The 19,437-nt window shown below is 41.1% G+C and overlaps 1 protein-coding gene across 2 annotated transcripts in view; it reads left to right on the top strand.

Moving 5' to 3' along the window:
* CSMD1 (CUB and Sushi multiple domains 1) overlaps positions 1-19,437 on the top strand; it is a 1,878,204-nt gene that overhangs the window by 1,185,657 nt on the left and 673,110 nt on the right. The window lies entirely within an intron of this gene.

Raw genomic sequence — 19,437 nt, 5'->3', positions numbered from 1 at the left:
AATGGAAAGTTTGAGAGTGGGGCACTGAAAGAGCAAAGATCATGCTTTTCAAGACATTTTAGATGTAAGGAATTGGCAGAGTCCCTATTGTGGTGAAGCGGAAACAAATCCAACTAGGAACCATGAGGTTGCGGGTTCAGTCCCTTTGCTGTGAGCTGTGGTGTAGGTCATAGACGTGGCTAGGATCTGGCATTGCTGTGCCTGTGGCATAGGCTGGCAGCTATAGCTCCAATTAGACCCCTAACCTGGGAACCTCCATATGCCACAGGTGCAGCCCTAAAAAGCAAAAAAATAAAAATAAAAAATATAAAAATTAAAAAAAAAAAAAGATGTAAGGAGTTGGCAAGCCTGTAGCTAGTGAAGGAGCCTGGGTCAAGGGATGAGTTTTTAAAGATAACAGCAATCTGAATTCAGGTAAAGGGGTGAAGTTGGGTAGAAAGATATTACAGGAAGGGGCTGTGTCTCCTGGGGGTGAAAAGCAGTCGGCACCACTGTCCTGAGAATGTGGAAGAGGGACATTCCATTCCACATTCCACTTCCACAGGAAGCGGTGGAGATCCAGAGGCCCAGAGACAGTCACTTGATGGAAGCAAGGACAGGTGGGTACAGGGGGTATCAAGTGGACAGAAGCAGGGGTATCTCCCATCTAAACCTCCCATTTCTACCGAGTTTTATCACGTGAGACCACACCTTGAGAAAGGAGGTGATGTATGTTACACATAAAAAATGTGATATTTATAGCTCGTAACTAAATATCACAGTAAAGTTTCCACTGTTGAAATGGATATTTCTTCCTTATGGTAAAGACAGTGAAGAAAATAGTACCATTTACCCTGAAGAGTGTCGCTGTCCTCTTTTCTCCCAAATGTCCACCTCATGTGCCAGTGTACTTTAATCCAACATCATTGCCAAGGCGATAGATGTCTTTATTTTCTTATGTTCCTTTTTATTTTCAGCTCCTCTGACACTTAAATGTCATCAGTTTATTCTTCAGTCATGAGCGATTTATTCTCAACAGATATTTATTGAGCATCTATGCTACTGTGTGTCCTTCTGTTAGACTTTAAATTCCTCAAAGGCACCAGCTCTGCAGTCTAATTTTGTGCTGCCTCAATCTGACAGGATAACTCAATAACTTTTTTTGTTGAGCTGAGAAGAGCAGCAATAACCTAACAGGACTGAAGTATAAGGTATGCTGTGGGAAAAAAGGGTTTCATGAATGCAGGTGTGTTCAGAATGGTTATATGTGGCGTTGGCATCAAGGGCTATGGAGGGGAAATAACCACTGAATTGGTTCCTAGAACATCCTTGGCAAGAGAGGAATTCCATTGGTACAGTGGGTTCAGAAGACCAACTTCAAGGACTCCAGGGAAGGGGTAAATGATAGGAAGTAAGAAGTGATTGTGCCTTATTGATTATTCAGTCAGATTCAAAACAAGCCTTTTATGAGATGAATAATGATGTTGTTCTCAGAATAGTTAAATAATTATAACTAAAATGTTTGAAAATCTTACCATTGGATTATATTTAATTTTAATGTAACGACTTGCTTAATAACTTATTAACATAACTGATTACATAGAACTCCATGTGTCTTATAATTTATAGGTTAAACATTAATTTTGTTAGCTGTTCAGATTATGAGCTCTTTCAATTTCCATTTTACATCTGCTCCTAAGAATTTAACATTGGTTCTTTTTTTTTTTTTCTTTTTAGGGCCACACCCGTGGCACATGGAGGTTCCCAGGCTAGAGGTCGAATCAGAGCTGTAGCTGCCAGCCTACACCACAGCCACATCAATGCCAGATCCGAGCCACGTCTGCAACCTACACCACAGCTCATGGTAATGCCAGATCCTTAATGCACTGAACAAGACCAGGGATCAAACCCTCAATCTCATGGTTCCTAGTTGGATTCATTTCTGCTGCGCCATGATGGGAGCTCCAACGTTGGTTTTATTATATTTATCTAGCTTGTATTTCAAGGTTTAAGATTTCAAATATCACCCCAGCTAGATATTTTTATTTATTTTGAAATTAAAGTGAAAGTAAACATTAGATGGACTGTCTACCTGAGTTATTTGAGGCAGAACAACATGAATGGGCCCCACAATTTAGGTAAAGGGACCAAAAACATTTTTGTGAGGCTTGTAAAATTGATAAAACACAATTAGTTGGGAACTGTCACTGCAGACAGAAGACAAATGCACAGTATAATACTTTGTTTTCAAAGTATCTGCTCAGGAAATGTCTTTGACCCAATGATTCTGTCAAACAAGGTAAGATGACTGTAAATTTCAATGAAAACCTAATACCAAACAATCTGTTCTACAGAAAATAAAGATAACAATACAATGATGAATAGTGGCTCCCAGATATTGCCAACAAACTCACTGATGTAGAGCGAGGGGACAAGATACCACAGAGCCCCAAAGCCTTTCTGTAGAAAATGCCGAGCAGTATCACACAGACCTCAGAACTACCCAAGTATTGATCTCGTGAAGGTTACTGTTGAATATCACTCCTCTTCCCACACTAGTTAATTCCACGATAAGATACTTCCCAATTGCCACAATCATTTTTAAGACCTTATTTTTCTGCACTAGTTTGGGGTTTGCAGCAATATGGAAAGGGAGGTATGGAGACATCCCATGTACCTCCTGGCCCAGTACACAGGCTTCCCAGCTCTCAACACCCCGCGGGGTGGTCCAACTGTTATAATCTATAACCGTGAGTCTCCGATGGCACGTCACTCACCAAAGGCCAGTTTATTTCAGGGTCCCCTCTTGGTGTTATGTATTCTATGGATTTGCACAGGTGTGAAGTAAGTAACCATCATTAGAGTAACATACAGAATGATGTTACTACCCAAAAAATCTTGTTTTCTGCCTAGTCATACCTCTTCCCTGCCCAGCCCACACTGCTGCAATTACTCATCTTTTTATTGCCTCTGTAATTTTGCCTTTTCCCGGATGGCATATACTTCAAATCAAACAGCATGTAGCCTTTTTAGATTGGGTCTTTCCCTTGGTAATAGCATTACTTGGGGTTCTGACACTTTCAGACGCTTTCTTGTTCTTGTTACTAAAACCCCAACTCACTTTGCTGAGTAGTTATTTCCAACAACCATGATTCCTGAAACAAAGACATTTGGCTGTGTTCTTTCAAATATGGCTAGAGAGCAGAAGATTTAAGCAAATTAAATTGACAAAAAAAAAAAAAAAAAAAAACTCCCAACTAATACCTCTCTCTATTTTAAGGCTCAGAGAAGCAAGGTTACTGATACTATTATTGATACGTTGGTACTGCAATGTGTAATTATATTGTAGTGCAGAAAAATAAGGAGAACACACTTACGCTTGGCCCTAGTTGTGCTAACCATCATGTCATCATCCCACCATACTTTTGAAGCTAAACCAGATAGGAACAAATGGTCTGTCTCCGTTGTTTCCTACAGTTGATTTTTACTCTTTACTTTTTTATAGAAATGTGCATTTCCTCCCAAAAAAATGGGTTTTGCAACATTGATTCACAAGGCAAAACAGAGTTCTAACCATAGATATGGATTTGTAACCAGGCAGATGAGCCATGACGATTTGCTATGTTTTAAAATAGCAGTAAGCAGTTCTGTGATACTTTCATTTAATATTACAAATAGTGGGCATTCAGTGGTATCCTGAAAATGCTTACCTGTTATTAACCATGGCTATTGTAGCACTTTTGATTAGTTCTAAGCAGACAAAGTTATACATGCCTTACAAGAAAATTTTGTTTTTGCCGTTTTATTCTTTAGAGGATTTAGTCAAACACTAACAGAATAATTCAGCATTTCTAGTTAGATGTGCTTTATTTAGCAAGTGACTTAAAATGCTGTCTATAATTTAGAGTATTAAAGTATATGTATAAACAATTAAATGCCAGTATTTGATAATCTGTATTCTGTTTCCTATTAAAGTTTTATAAATTACATTTAAAAATAACAGCAAATACTAGCAGATAATGTCACATTATTTCCCCACTTCAGGAAGAATGTAAAATGTAGTTAAAATACCTGGGGATATGGAAGCAGGCAACCTGGGTTTGAGTTCTCGGATGATGTTGTGAACTGTGTTTGAGCCTGTTTTCTATGGGTAAAAAGGGCACAATAATAATGTCTACCACAGAATGTTACTGTAAAAGCTACAGTAAACAAAATTATAAGTACATTTGTTGTTTGTATTTATCATACACTCTTTATACAAAGATTTAGAAGTGAGAATGATCTTTGGGTGTGAAAGTGCTTTATAAACTCTAATAGATGTCCAGATCTATGACTACATCTGTGGATATAGCAACATCTGTATTCATACCTCCTGCAATGGGCAGTGGTGGATCTGACTCCATCTTTCCAGGCCCTCTAGGAGAAGGGAATGAGTGAATAAATGGATAAGAGGAGGGATGAATGAATGAATGAGTGAGTGAATATCAAGAGGGAGATGAAGCTGTTGACCCTGAGCTTCCTAGGTGGGAAGGAGACAACTTCCAAGTTTGCTTTTGGTTCCTGCCTCCAGTCTGAGCCATTACCTCTGACCTGTACCATCCAACCCAGGGGGTCCCTGCTTTTGTCTCAAACCTCAGCTAGGGGGCGCTAAGATGCAGAGGGCAGCCTGTACTGCTCAGGGAATCTTAAATTGTGTTCCTTCACCTCTTACATTTTTTTAGCAAAATGTTAAGATAAAGTGTATCAAGATGGGCCAAGATATGGTGCTTCCTATTGTTAGCTGAATGCCTACTGTTAGCTGAATGGATAAATAAAATGTGGGTATGTGTGTATATATGCAATGGAAAATTACTCAACCATAAAAAAACATGAAATAATGTCATTTCTGACAACACGGATGAACCCAGAAGATATTATAGAAGTGAAATAAATCAGAAAGAGGAAGGCAGATACCATATGATTTCACATGTAGCGAAATCTGAAAAGCAAATAAACAAACATAACACAACAGAAGGATTCATACAGAGATCAAGGAGTTTGCCAAAGGGGGGTAGGCAGGACGGGTGGAGAGAAATAGGTGAGGGGGATTAAGAGGTACAAACTTCCAGCTGCAAAACAAATGGTCATGGGTATAAAATGTACAGCATGAGGAGTAGAGTCAATAATTATGTAGTAATATTGTGGGGTGATGGATGGTAACTAGACTCTCAGAAAGAGTCATCAAAAAGGAAAACTGCTGCAAAGTCAATCACATTTAAACGCGAGATGATCCAGCTCTCTGTAACTGGTAATGATGTAATGCCACGTGATCTTCCTTCCTATCCATGATTGCATATCCAGCTCTCAGGAATATTATTATTAAGAAAGCATTAGAGCTAAGCGCTAGAAGGGACCCGAGAGTCCAGCAGGGAACGGTTCTCACCCAATAGGTAGGCCCTTTGGCTCAATGTGTAAAGTCAAAACTGTAGCTGAAGACCTGGTCCCTTTTTCCCTTACGTGGAAATTGCAGTCCTCAGTTCATAGTGCAAGATCATGACAAATGGATGCTAGGGTCTGTTTTTTGCCTCCTCTTTCTCGCCACTACAATGCTTTGATTTGTAAAACAAAAAACAAAAAATCACACATTCTAGTATTACTCTGTGCAAAACAGATGGTATTATCACATTCTAGAACAAAGTACCAAAAAGTTCTAAGTTCCACGCTCCTAGTTTAAAAGTTCCCAACTCCCCCATGCAGGACCTGTATTTGCCATACAGATAGAAGTTTCTTGTCTGAAAGCTTGTAATTATTTGTAAGCAATATTAAATTGAAATTACCAGGCTGCCTTATTTCTCCTTGGAATAAACATAATTACACAGCTGTAATTGTTGTAACAATTATATCTTTAATTAAAGTACCTGGAAAAATCTGTATCTCCTCCTATAGTCATGGATATTAATATTATCTTAATTGCTATTAACCTCGTATGATGATAAGCTGCCATTTTACTTGATTAATTACTATTTTGTTTTTCACATGAAAACTTATAAATTATTTAGGAAATTAATTGAGATTCATGGATTTCTCACAACATGTGAGGATCGTGGTTTTCTGCTTATTTAATTGATTTAGAAAGTAAAATCACATCGACTTGGAGATGTTTCCTCTATGACTTTCAGATTCAAGTGTCTATAAGACATCATTGATCTTGTAAAACAGATTATAGCTCTTTTACAACCCACAAACTTTTTTCAAATTCATTTCTTCATTTTCCTATACAGAGGAATGTCAAATTGTGGACTTATTTCTTTTTCTTGGAGTTGGTAGCCATGTGACTACTGGTCCAGTCCATTTTTTCCTGGTTCCCTTTCCTCTTGAGCTTTGTTATCACTGCGTGTGCTTTAATAGTCTGAACTCAGAATAACTACAATGATTAGCAGGTAGAAGGCACTGAGGAAGTGTCTGTGAAATAAAAGCAGGCTCTTGATTCTGCTCCTCGCCCTCCCCCTGGCCCTCCCCAGATCCGGCTGCTACTCATCATGGGCGCAGAGCTCCACTGGGTTTTATTGGAACTCCACTCAGCTCCATCCCCATGTCCTGGGTTCCATGGCTACTTTGGAGCATCCTCACTGTCCCTTCATTCTGGCTTCTGTGACAGAACCTCTCCCTCTCCACCACTTCTGCATCTTGCTTTCTTTGGGGGTGCATTCTCATGTACCTTCCAGCCCCCCAAACTCAGCCCAAGCCTCTTCCTCTCATTGTGCAGTCCCATTGCAGGAGGTCGCCAAGCCCAGGGCTTCTGTTTCCCTCTGACCAGGTGACACCAAGGTTTCTGGACTCATCCATCCCACCATCTCTCTCCTGAACTCTAGGCCACATGCTTACTCATGATTTAACATCTCCCAGCAAATGTTCCAGAGACATTTCCATCTCAACATGCCTGAGATGACAACTTACCATCTCCAAACAGCCCTGTCCCCAGAGCCTCAATATCCACTCTGCCAGTAAATGACTCTATCCACCTGTCTCCTCCCTCTCCCTCACACCCTGTATACAATCCATCTCTAGGCCCCACTGCTGTTTACCTCCTAAACACCTGTCACATTTATCCCTCTGCTTCTCTCCAGCTCTGTGGCCACCACCCTAGTCCAAGCTACACCTTGTCTCAGCCTCTCTCGCTGCCCAGCACTGCTCCCCAGAGAAACCTTTCCAAATTCTCACATGATATGGTGACATACCCTCTATAACTGCCTATGATATTTCTCAAACTCCTTATGAATAAAGATAAAAAGAGAGAGATAGAGAGCCTTGACCTAGTCCACATGGCACCCCACAGCCTGGCCCACCTTCCTCCAAGCTCCTGTGACATTAGCTCATGGCACCAGCACACAGCCAGGCTTGCAACTCTGCCAGGTGGGCCACCTCATGTGTCCACATTAAGGGCAGCCCCCTGGCTGGGGATTTAGGTCCTGGCCTATCTTGGCACCCGTTAGCTCTGAGCTGCCATGGGGACAACACAGCCAGCCTGTGGCCTTTGCATGTATGTCAGCTGTTCTTAAGCATCCCAGGAACAGTGATGGTTTTGCGGGTGCTCAGCCAACAGAGCTGCACACGATCTGAATAAACTACCACCAGCTCCAGGTTCCCCATCAGCCTCAGTCATTTTAATGTGCAATTCTGCAGAACACAAGGTTTTTCAAGAGCATGAGCTATGCCAGTTCTGTACCCTGGCCCACCATAAGCCTCCTTATCTCATCACGGATGTGGAATCGTCTGACCATGGACCACTATCCATGAACAACAGAGAGCAATGAACAAGCAAATAGAGCAAGTGGGGGAAACACTGAAACTTTCATGATCAAAAATCATCGTCATTTGGATAAATATCCAGAAAGCAGAAGGGTAGTTGCAGGGACTGGGGGAGCAGGCATTGGGGGATGCTGTTCAACAAGGAAAAACTTTGGTCACAGGAGAGGAGGATGTTCTAGAGACCTACCATCCAACACTGCGCTTGTAACCACTTGTGTCACACCGCACACTCAAACATTTGGCAACAGCGTGGATCTCATTCTGTGTTTTTTACCACCATTTAAAAATAGAGTCACCGGCTTCCATTCAATCTTCTCTATATATCACAGAAAGTCTCCTGTGTGTATTATATGGCATTCTTGCTGCCCAAAATTAAGGTTCTTGGCTAAGAAGATGCCATATTTATGGACTAACTTTATTTATAATGATCATTTATGTAAAAAAAATGACTTCCTGAAGTTTCCTTTGGGGTATTTCCATAGGTCAACAGTATCATAAAAAACAGAGTTAGTGTTAAAATATGTAAGCTGGTAAATAAGTAGCCTTAAGAATGGGTGCCCAGTTGGGACTCAGATGCCTTATATTCTATCCTATACTGCATTATAAATTTCTTTTCATATGCTATGAATCTCTTTAGGGCCAGATTCTTCTTTTTAAGGAAAAAGGTTCACACAACCCTTCAGTTTTTTACGCTTCCCTAATCGTACTGTTCAAGTGACAAATCTCCTCCCAATCACTATCAGATTAACAGCAAGACAGACACTCACTGAAGACACTCCTCAGCTGTAAAAAGTCAAAATGTCTCTTTATTTTGTCCCCTCCTCCTATAACCACTTGCCCATTTTTAACGAATTTGTGGTTGAGATAGTAATAGTTCTTATCAAATGAGTCTATAAAAGTAAGAAATCTTAAATGAGAAAATGTAATGGAAAGAGTATGCTGAAAAGGATTTAAGAAGTACAAGAGAAAAATTGTAAAGACACATGCTTGTTGCAGGGGCATTTCCTAATATGTCTTCGTCATATGGTCAGCACCCTAACATCACCACCACCTTCACAGGCATCCCATCAGGATCTCTGCATGCTGGTCCATGCTAGAATTCTGATGGAATGTCAAAGGCAGAGGCAGCTAGAGGCACAGTTCTTCCTAAGGTCTTACCATTCCCACACATGGTCTACATGTGTGTGTTGTTTCTTGACTGGGTGTGAGGCTGTTCCCTATGTAAGTGAGCAGTAGCAGACATGAAGACAGACCCTATAATCATGACCTCCATCACACGTGCTGTCTCAGGGGCCACCACACGGCACCCCCCACCATCCAGGTGAAGCCAATGCCAGATTGCACAGCTCACAGCATACTTGGCCACTGTGCAAGTTTGCATTAACTCCATATGACTCATCTCACTGAATAAAACACACGGTACAGAGACTGGTATATCATGTCTTTGCATTTCCGTCTTCCTCCCAGAGTAATATAAGCTCCTTGAGGGTAATTTCTCTCCCTTATGGCCCTAGAACCTAGCTCAGGCTTTTGCAACGAATGTTGAACAAGGTATTATTCATATCATTCACTCTTCCCTTTGAAGCAAAAGAATTTCTTACTCTTCCTTTCCATGTCTAATGGAAAGACTTAGTCCTAACTGAGTTAAATGAATAAGGGATAAAAAAATAAATGCATGTGTGAGCATTTCACTGGGACTGCACATTCTAACTCATAGAAATAATTGTTTGTAGTAATTTTTAGAATGTTGCTCCAGTGCTTAACCCAGTCTGTGTAGTTAATCAGAATTTTTGTCTTATCTCACCAGCTTAGGGTATAAACACCCAGAAGCTGCAGTTTTTGTTTCTCAGGACAGAGTCCATAGCACCAGGCCTTTGATGGGATCATAGCTATTTGTTGCTTTGCTTCATCTTGATTTGATTTGATTTAAATTTCCCAGAAATGCTTTATTCCAAGCAGTCAAACAAAATGTCATGACTATTCCAGACACAAGTAGACAAATATCTTAAAAGGCTCCGTTTTACAGTCAGAAGGCTGTAACCTTATCTAAATTCTCCAGCATTACCTACATCCCATCCACACGCTGCCTATTTCAAAATATCCAATAAACAGAGAAAATTATTGAGGAAATTGTTCTGAGGGAAAACACTAGGGCTAGCTGATTGAATTACTTTCTTTTAGATTGTTCTGTGTATAAGAATGTCACCAAAGAAATGAAATCGGCTTTCCTGGTTTTACGTGATAAGCAGTGATAAGCACCTGTAGGGTATACATCAGGTTACCTTCTCTCTGTTGTCAACCATGCTGATGGCAACAGATAAGATGCTTTATTATAATACCCAGGAGATGGAAACAGGTCCAGTTTGGGGTCAGTTTTAAGTGACTTGTTGGGCACACTTCAGTATTTGTGAATTTGCTGATCGGCGTTTGTGGATATTCATTCCTAATACAATTCAATCTCACCACCAAAATTGGCTTAATGGAATGGTTTCTGATATTTATTTCAGGAGGTAATTTTGAACCATTAAAGTTGTGAAAGCCACTTTTCCTCGTGAGTCAGCAGAGTTTATAATGTGTACTTAAAAGGGGATAATTAAGGACCAGGCAGCCTCTTGATTGTTTGCAGAGCTTCCAAAATTTTATTCTGATGAACAACTGTTATTTCAGTCTACTCATTTGTGGAATAGGAACTAATTGTTTAGCCTCATCTGTGGTGTTTCTGAGGAAGAAGAAACTAGACAATGCTGATTTGATTAATCCTTGTATATTTACACAGGGAGATAAAATATGCTATTAACTTTGAACTTTTGATATTTGAGTTGTGCACTTAATATGTTATCCAGATGGCACAGGTTTATATCAGACCAACCCTAATTATCTAATACTGAATGGTAAGAAAAGAGGATTCAAAAGTGATACAGAAAATGTGTTTCACAAAAGTAAAGAGGGGGGTTGGTTCCTTCCAGTTTAATATTTACATTTGGAAAAAGGAGTTTGAAAGTTAACATTCTTTTGGTAAAACATAAATTAAGATTTCTTAGTTTTCAAGTATTTAAAGTTTTAGAAAATATAAATTCTCAAAATATTCAAGAACATCTTGAGCACTATTTTTCTAGTTCTCTGTTAAATATATCTCAACATACAACTACTTAAAATGTCTTCCATTAATCTTCCTTCTGGAACTAGCATGAAGATTTAGCTCAAGATAGCTTTTAAATAACTTCAGTATAACACTCTGTTCTGCATATGTATGCATGACATCATTTGATTATGCCCATTTTTCCTATTTCAAGTCATATCGTGACATATGTATAACCTAAAATATTAACCCTGCTCTCATCTGTATTTTATTAAAATACCAATTTATTCACCAACATAATTGCTTTTGGATATTTGAGCATAATTCACTGCTAATTTGCATGGCTCATTTAGTGGGGTAATTTTCTGTCAAGTATGGAGTGAAATCAGTGATAATATAAAAAGATTGTTTTAAGACATATAAAGTCCTTTAAAGAAATGACAGTTTAAACCATCTCTCCCTTTGCTCCTGTTTGGTACTCATCCATTCCAAGTTTGCCAAAGCCCCTTCTCTGTGGTGGGTCATTACTATTTATAGCCAGACTGCTACTTTAAATAGTGAACACATTTAAAAATCAATAGGAAATCTGAAGCCTTGTTCCCTAAAAGCTCAAGCAGATAGAGATCATGCTGACTTTTCCTTATACGTTACGGAATATATTGTCAGCTCTGCTTCATCTAGGCTCTCAAATATTGAACAAAAAAGGTAATGAATGTATTTTATTTATCTGAAAACTAAGTTTAAAAATCTTCCTTAACATACGTTACATTTGAAAGAGAAAAGTAATGGTGATTTGTTATTAAAATGTTGATCCTGCCAACATTCTGATGCCCAGAAAAAGTCCTGTGACTGGCACATGTACAAGGCAAGCCTAGTTGTCTCCTGAGAATCAGTGGGCTTAAAGGGACTCTTCCTGATCAAGGAAGTCCGGCCCAACTTTTCTTATGAATGCCCACAAGCAGTGTGTTTTCTCAACTGTGTCTTTGATGAGAAATGAGAAACACTGGACAGTCGGGGAAGAAAGGTCTTGGAAGATGAAATAGGGCTCTGTGATACTGGATCACAAGTGATTATGCTTAACCTGATTCCCACAGATCTGAGAAAATGAGGGGCCAGGCTGGGGGACAAGATCTGGAGCCACAGAAAGCCATCATGCAGAAGCGACAGTACAGAGGAGCACGGGCAAGGTAGAGGATGAGGCTGGTGACAGGGCAGGACTAGGCCCTCTGGAATTGGGGTCTGGAAGGGAGCTGGCAAGCTGGCATCCATGGCTGCTGTGGGTGGTAATGGGGGGGGTGACCAGAAGGCCCATAGGATGGAGTTCTATAAGGCACAGGGCCTTAAGGCCGTGGGAATGGAACAATGTCATGTGAATGTCGGGTTCACTGTTTCTGGCCCAACCTTTGTACAAGATGATTTCAGGCAGCTCGGGTCCACATATGCCCACTCACTAGAGAAGAAATACCAAGAGAAAGACACCCTCCCAAATATTAACCTGCCCAAAGTCAAACCAGGGAATGACCCCAATGTCAGGGCAAAAAATAGTGAGGCTTATCTGCTCTGCAGGGCGGATGGACCACCTGCCTCTCTCCAGTGCCCTCTGTACATGTTTATAATCCATCCTGACCCGTTTTCTCACTGGCTACGACTGAGTCTCAAAGTCCTTCTCAACGTAACGCTTCAGGCCTGTGGTTCTCAAACTTCACTTTCCCCTGGAGTCACATGGAGGCTCCCAGGTGAAGTGGCTGCTGCTAGTGGGGTGGAGGTGTGAGGAATCTCTTTCTGAGAATCACTCCATAAGGCAATGGTCTCCTGATGGCCAGGTGAGCATGAAGGGTGACACCTTTCTTCATGGAGGATTTTCCGCTATTCAGAGCATCCCAAATCTGTCTTCATTCAGAAGAGCAGGACCGGGAGGAAGGCTCACGGGCTTAAGGCCTACATAGGGATGGTGAGACCTCCCACACCTGGGAGGTTGTGACAAAGGTCCTTGAATGTGTCTAGCAAGTGGCCAGTCCACTTGGAGGCCCTGCCTGCAGAACTGCTACAGGAGCAAGATTGTCCATTCCTTCAACAAACCCTATCTGAGCACCTACTATGCACCAAGCAGAAATCAGACAGAACCCCTGCCTTCAAGGAGCTCATGTTGTACAGAAGACAGATTTAAAAATTAAATAGCAAATAAGCAATGCACATACACATGTATACGGGCCTATATGCATGTATAGGTGTGGTGTGTATATGTATAAAATCATGGTGTGTGTATGTGTGTATAGCTGTAGAGATCTACATATCTACAAGTAATCTATATAGCTTATATTTATCTATCTATCCATCCATCTATCTAAAATCAGGTCCTAATAAGTTTCTTTGGAGGAAACTGAAGAAGAAAAGGAATTGGAAACTATTCCATCTAGAATGGATAGACAATAAGGACCTTTTGTACAGCGCAGGGAACTATATCCAATCTCCCAGTTTAGACCATGATGGAAAATAATATTTAAAAAAGAATGTGTATATATACATATATATGACTGAGTCACTTTGCCGTATGGCAGAAATTAGCACTTCTGCTGTATAGCAGAAATTAGCACATTAAATCAACTATACTTTAGTAAACAAACAAGAAGAAAAAAAAAAACTGGAACATGGCAGGATACTGAGTACAATGTCAATGAGATTTAACAGAAGTCCTAGAAGAGGAAAGAAAGGCAACCTGGAGAATATCTGGAACTCTAGGCAGAGGGCAGCATGGTTTCAGAGGTCCTGGTGTGTTCCAGAGCTAAGCGAGTGATAGGAAGAGGTCACAGGAGGATGGGGTGGGGATGTGTAGGTCCTAATGGAATATCTTTAGAGTCCAGCTTTACTCCCAGTGAGTTTTGTTCAAAGCTGTGAGGTGGTCTAATTTATGTTGAAAGCATCTAGCTGCTGTGATGAGGAAATAATACAGGGGTGATGACAGAGGTAATGAGGCCACAAAGCATCATGGGAGGAGACCATGAGGTCCATCCAAATGAGAACGGGGGACCACTGGGGTTCTGAGAAGTGGTCAGACATGGATGTAATTTGAAGGTGGAACCCATAGGGTATACTGATGAACAGAGTGTGAGAAGGAGCAAGGAAGACAGGGGAGAATAGGGGTCAGGTTAGCATGAAACAACACACCCAGTAGGGAGATGTGCTCACTCTGAGGTGGCCTCTGGGCAGACAAGGGAGGCGGATGCAGGGGGAATCCCTGGGAGAGAGGTCCAGGCTGCCATTTGCGCACATTAGCATCATTCCCCTGCAGGCAGCATGGAAGCCACGAGGCTGGATGGACTCTCTGAGGGGGTGAGTGTAGATCAGGGGAGAGGTCCTGGGACTGACCTGGTGGGTGACAAACTTGCTACTGGCAGGACGCCACCAACCATATTGCAGGGTTTGGAGGACTTTTGTTGGAGGCATAAAGAAATAAAATGAATTCACGACCAAGTCACATATTAATTGAGCCATGTGTTCACCTAGTGCACTTAGGAAACAGAACTTATTTCAGTGACACCATGATGGCCCCTCCCCCAAACCCCTCACAACTTGTATTGAACCTTGACGTCAGGACGTGAGCTACATGAGGAAACCTTCTGGATGCCTTGCTTTCCTTGTCAGGATCCTATTGATGATGTCATTCATGACCTCAAACGGTATCCTTTTCATGAAGATCAGTGATTCAGTAGTTGTGTCTTTGTCCCCAACACATGCCTGGCTTTCAGTCTGTGTACACACTGAGGCAGGTATTCACCCAGACTTCCTCTTTGCTCTGTCTGCTGAGAGTCCAGAACCAAATGTGGGGGTGCTGTAGGTGCCCAGCCTCCCTCCTGGCTGGCTCCCCTGATCTTATTTTCCCTTTAAGTCTTACTCTGGCATTAAGTCTTCCAATGTTTAATATGCATTTTTGTTATTAACTTATTTTGCAATGTGTTTTGATGCCTTTCAAAAATCCCTTTTTTGGTCGTTTTTTCTTTTTATTAGGGCCGCACCCATAGTATATGGAAGTTTCCAGGCTAGGGGTCCAATCAGAGCTGTAGTCTCTGGCCTAAGCCAGAACCACAGCAACTGGAATCTGAGCCACATCTGTTACCTACACCACAACTCAAAGCAACACCGGGTCCTTAACCCACTGAGCAAAGCCAGGGATCATACCCATGTCCTCAAGGATGCTAGGTGGGCTTGTTAACCACTAAGCCATGACGGGAACTCCAAAAAAATCCCTTTTTTGACTTAAGTTCTGTGAGAATAAATGAATGCTGCTTTGCAAATTGACCCTGTATCACCTCTATTATATGTTAGAATAGTACACATAAATTCTTCACCAAAATTTGAGTCTAATTACTAGAAATCAAGCTGTTATTCTTTCTAACCTGAGCACTGGTCAAAATGACTTTTTCAATCATCTCCAGCTATGTGTTCCATAGTTCAAAAGTATCATGAAAATCTGAAACAGGTTCAGAAATTGAAGAAGAGTAACTAGGAAAATGCAGAAAGAAAAAAAAAAAACAGCATTCTGACAGCTAAAGAGGGAAATGAAAGATTCATACTGACTCAAGTCTGTGACATTCTTCTATTTATTGATTCAGCCAGCCCCAAGTCCATGAGCAGTGCAACAAAGTGACAACTCAGGTGGGGCCGGGGCAGGGGCAGCGATGGGAATAAGCACATAGCATCTGCTTCTGAAGGTCACATGCTGCCTCCTGGGGAGGTGACAGACACCCAAACTAGCCATGTTATAAGACCTAATGCACTACGCTGTCTACTAAGATGCATGTGCTATGGGTACATAGAGATTCCATTCTGATCAAGGAAATCTGTAAGAATTTAGAGAGAAAGTGGCCTTTGAGCCAAATCTTGATGGATAAGAAATAGAGAAAAATAGATTGGAAGGTAAGGTCATGAAAGGTCTTAGATGACATTCCAAGGAGGATAAATTCATCCTCAGGATCTAAGAGGAAATGGATAGTGAACACATTCAGACAAGTGGCATGACTTAATTGTACCTGAGAAAAAGAGCCAAAGCACTTGAGTTAGAGATAGTTTGGGTAGAGAAGCAACTACACAGTAAGGGTTAAGAGAAATTAGATGTGAGTTTCATTTACAGGCACTTGCTAGTTTTGCAACAAATCACTTAATTTCACAGATCCTCATTTTTAGATGTAAAATTAAAATAATAACCAGTAAATCTAATGATTAAGTAAATTAATGACAAAGCACAAAAAAGGGGCCGATGGTTGAACAATATTTGTTCTGGGTTAACTATTATTTTCCATCTTCATCATCATTGCTTTTAGAGGTAGGCGATCAATGAAGATGCCCTTGCTCAATTCCAACAAAGAAATGTCCAGAATTTAATAAAACTGCAAAAAAAAATATTTAAATTGCACTTACTTTATCTTTGCTAAAAATATGTAAGGCAAACATTCACATCCCCAAGTTACACATAAGGAATCTCAGGCTCAGGCTAATTGCACATTTTGATGACGGATTAGTGAGGATGTATGCAGAGAGGAAGCTGCAGAGTTGCTATAAGATGCCTCATCACACGAGTCTGTTCAGTGCAGGGTGCTGTGATTAGCAGCTGTCACAAGCCCTTAGGGACCCAGAGCTTATCCGTTAGTGTTGAACGAATTTATATTTTAGTCTCCTTTCTAAGGGTGCAAGCAGAAGGAAACACCCGAGTCTTTCTGATAACAATGGCCTAGACAGTGGGAGGAGGAAGATGTGTGTCCTGGTACCAGACAGTCCTCTTTAGAGCTGTTCGTGCAGTTACCCATCCTCACCAGCTGGGTGCTGGGTAAATGCTGCCATGACTAGTGCCAGCAGCTGTTACACAGCTTGTTGAGTTACCTTCTGGCTATTTTTACCCTATTCATATCTGGGTCAGACCAGGGTTGTGGTTTCAAAAGTCAGCAAACAAGGGCAGGGAGGGGCCACATGAGAATATACTGAACGAAGCCCTTTACTCCTAGCAAGGATTCCCAGAGCAGGTCCTGAGAGGGAAAAGCAGGTCAGGCTGTAGGTTTAATCATGTGCTCTATGCCCCTGCAGCCGCTGCGCCCTTTTTATTTTGCCTTGAGTCCTTAGGACCGCTCCCCTCCCCCACACCTCTTGAGTCCATGGAAGGGGGATTAGGGGTGACCCAGGTCTGAGCACCCCTTCCACTCTCTGGGCTGTAGGGCTGGGTTTCTGCCCCCATGATGGTGTTCAGTCAACCCCTTGAGCAGACATGTAAAAGCTCAGACCTGTTGAGTGTGGGACAGTCTGAGAACTGGCCTGGCCCCGATGGCCTCCTCTAGCCACACAGAAAAACTTTTGCTCTGTGCAAGTGCACTTTGCTCTAGGCAGAGCACTAGGAATGGAGATTCTCCGCTTCAAGCTACCTGGCAGAATCTGCAACAATTTCACCTGAATTTCAACAAGTTCCCTTTTGTCTCTAATCCCGGAGCTTGGCCTCAGAGGAAGGAACACAGTTTGATGCAGGGCTTCCAGCAGCCCTGAGGGGAGGCCTGGACCCCAAATTCAAAGGCTAGAGATGCTCAAGGGATGGAAACATGATTGATCTCAAAATCCAGAAGAAGCTGGCCCCCAAACAGACATTGTCTCTTCAATATGCATCAAGTCATCATCAATGTGTGCTGGATTTCATTTCACAAATTGGATACAGTCTTTCAAGAACCTAAGAATTCAGTATAGAAGCAGTCCAGTGTCTACACAGGCACACATAAAGTGCACACACATGCTGCCCAAATTAACCACAGGTGACATTCCTATTTACCTCCTGGGAGAATAGGAAATTCTTATGAAAGTTTAAAACAATGAATTTCATCCTAAAAATATTGTTGAGACTAAAATAATGAGTTATAGGACACCACATAGGTGTCACAGTTATAGGGATGTAAGTTACAATTTGATGAAACATGGATGACCAGGGCTTAGGGATGATCAGTCAGTGATGAAAGGAAGAAAAACATCCCAAATGATCCTGCTGTTCACAGTGTCAGGATCCTCTAACTGCCCCAGTACTTCTTTTGTATCAGGAGTTGCGTGCACAGATGGGGGGGACTCACACAACTCAAGCACATGTCACAGCCTCAAGCAGCTGTTAATCTCATGGCAAGAGCAGAAAAGAACGCAGGACAAGGGACTGAGAAACACGTGTGCGCAGGGCTCACCTAGAAGGGGGCAAGTGAACTGGATCTAAACTAAAGGACCACAGAGGTCACAGTGTAAATCCATCAAGGAGCTTTGAAAGGCTTCTTCCCAAAGATTTTTTTTTAAAAGAGCAATTTTTTTAATATGCTTCAAAAAATTCTTAAAGAAGTGCATCCCTTTGGACCCATAAATTTTACTTTTGGGAATTGATCCTAAGGAAATAAATGCACTGATTTTAAAAGTACTCATTATAATGTGGTCTATTACAAAATTCATCAAGACATCAGAAGTAATATCCTAAAGCTACACGAGGGCATTGGTTAAATAAAAATGACATATTAATTCAATGGGATAGTACATAAAAATCACAAGTTATATGTATGGTATAGAAAGAGTCATAATATTTTCTTAAAGAGAAAATGTAGGGTTTTAAAATGGGAGTTAAATAGACAACACCATTTTAATATCTACCTACACATGTCTATGTAGGAAAGTATTCAGAATATTAGATGAACTTTTGACTAATTATAATTTCCATTATCCTTTTTCCCTTATTTACTATTTCCTTACTAAGTATGGAAGAAAAAATTATCCAGGATGTCACTCTGTGCTGTATCTCTCTGGAATATTCTTTCGTGCCAGTGAATGCTTTTAAATATAATATTTAGTGGATATTTTTATTCAACATGGTACAAATGTTTCTTAACAAACCTTCAATTCTTCCCAAGTTTGCAGTAAAGATCACTTTTTGACTATAGTTTATCCTGCCACCGATTTGAAGCATCCCAGTGAAGATTCAAATTGATTAGAATTGCCTTCATGTAACTTAAGTCTCCCTAGCATCTTTGTAGATATTTGAAGTTCATCGAAAATGGCAAGGGGAAAAATACAAGTATATTTGTTTCTTAATCAATTCAACTCTGAGGTTATGAATCAGGAAAGGTCAGACCTTTCCTCACTCTTCTTGACTCTGTTTATCCACATCGGTTCTCTAATCCACCACAACTGCACATGCGTAAGCAACTATCTTCTCCAGGAGTGGTGAGCAGGTTGCAAGGAAATATGGCCTCATCTCCCTGGTCTATTTATCCTTCATCAACACAGGTTCTTAAAAAGCAATGAAGTACTAAGCAGGCTCTCCTTGGATAATGTGATCCACACACACACACATATATATGTATACACACAAGGCAATATTACTCAGCCAGAGAAGCCAAAAAACAAAACAATCCTGCCATTTGAAACCCCAGGGGAACCCCTTGTGGAATTCCTTTCCCTGAGCAGCCTGGACACAGGCTCACCTCCCTCAATATGCTATGAGGGCTAAATGGCTGAAAAGAGATAATCAAGCCTACCTGCTGGCAGAAAGGACCATCCTCTGCAGAGGCCATGCAGGTCAGCAGCCTGACCTA

Source organism: Sus scrofa, chromosome 15, assembly GCF_054392235.1.
Source record: "Sus scrofa isolate SSC_HxYL_T2T_F1_AM1 chromosome 15, Sscrofa_HxYL_maternal_Yorkshire_Landrace_v2.0, whole genome shotgun sequence".
In the NCBI taxonomy this organism is placed as follows: domain Eukaryota; kingdom Metazoa; phylum Chordata; class Mammalia; order Artiodactyla; family Suidae; genus Sus; species Sus scrofa.
This window is presented reverse-complemented; position numbering and strand designations above follow the sequence as displayed.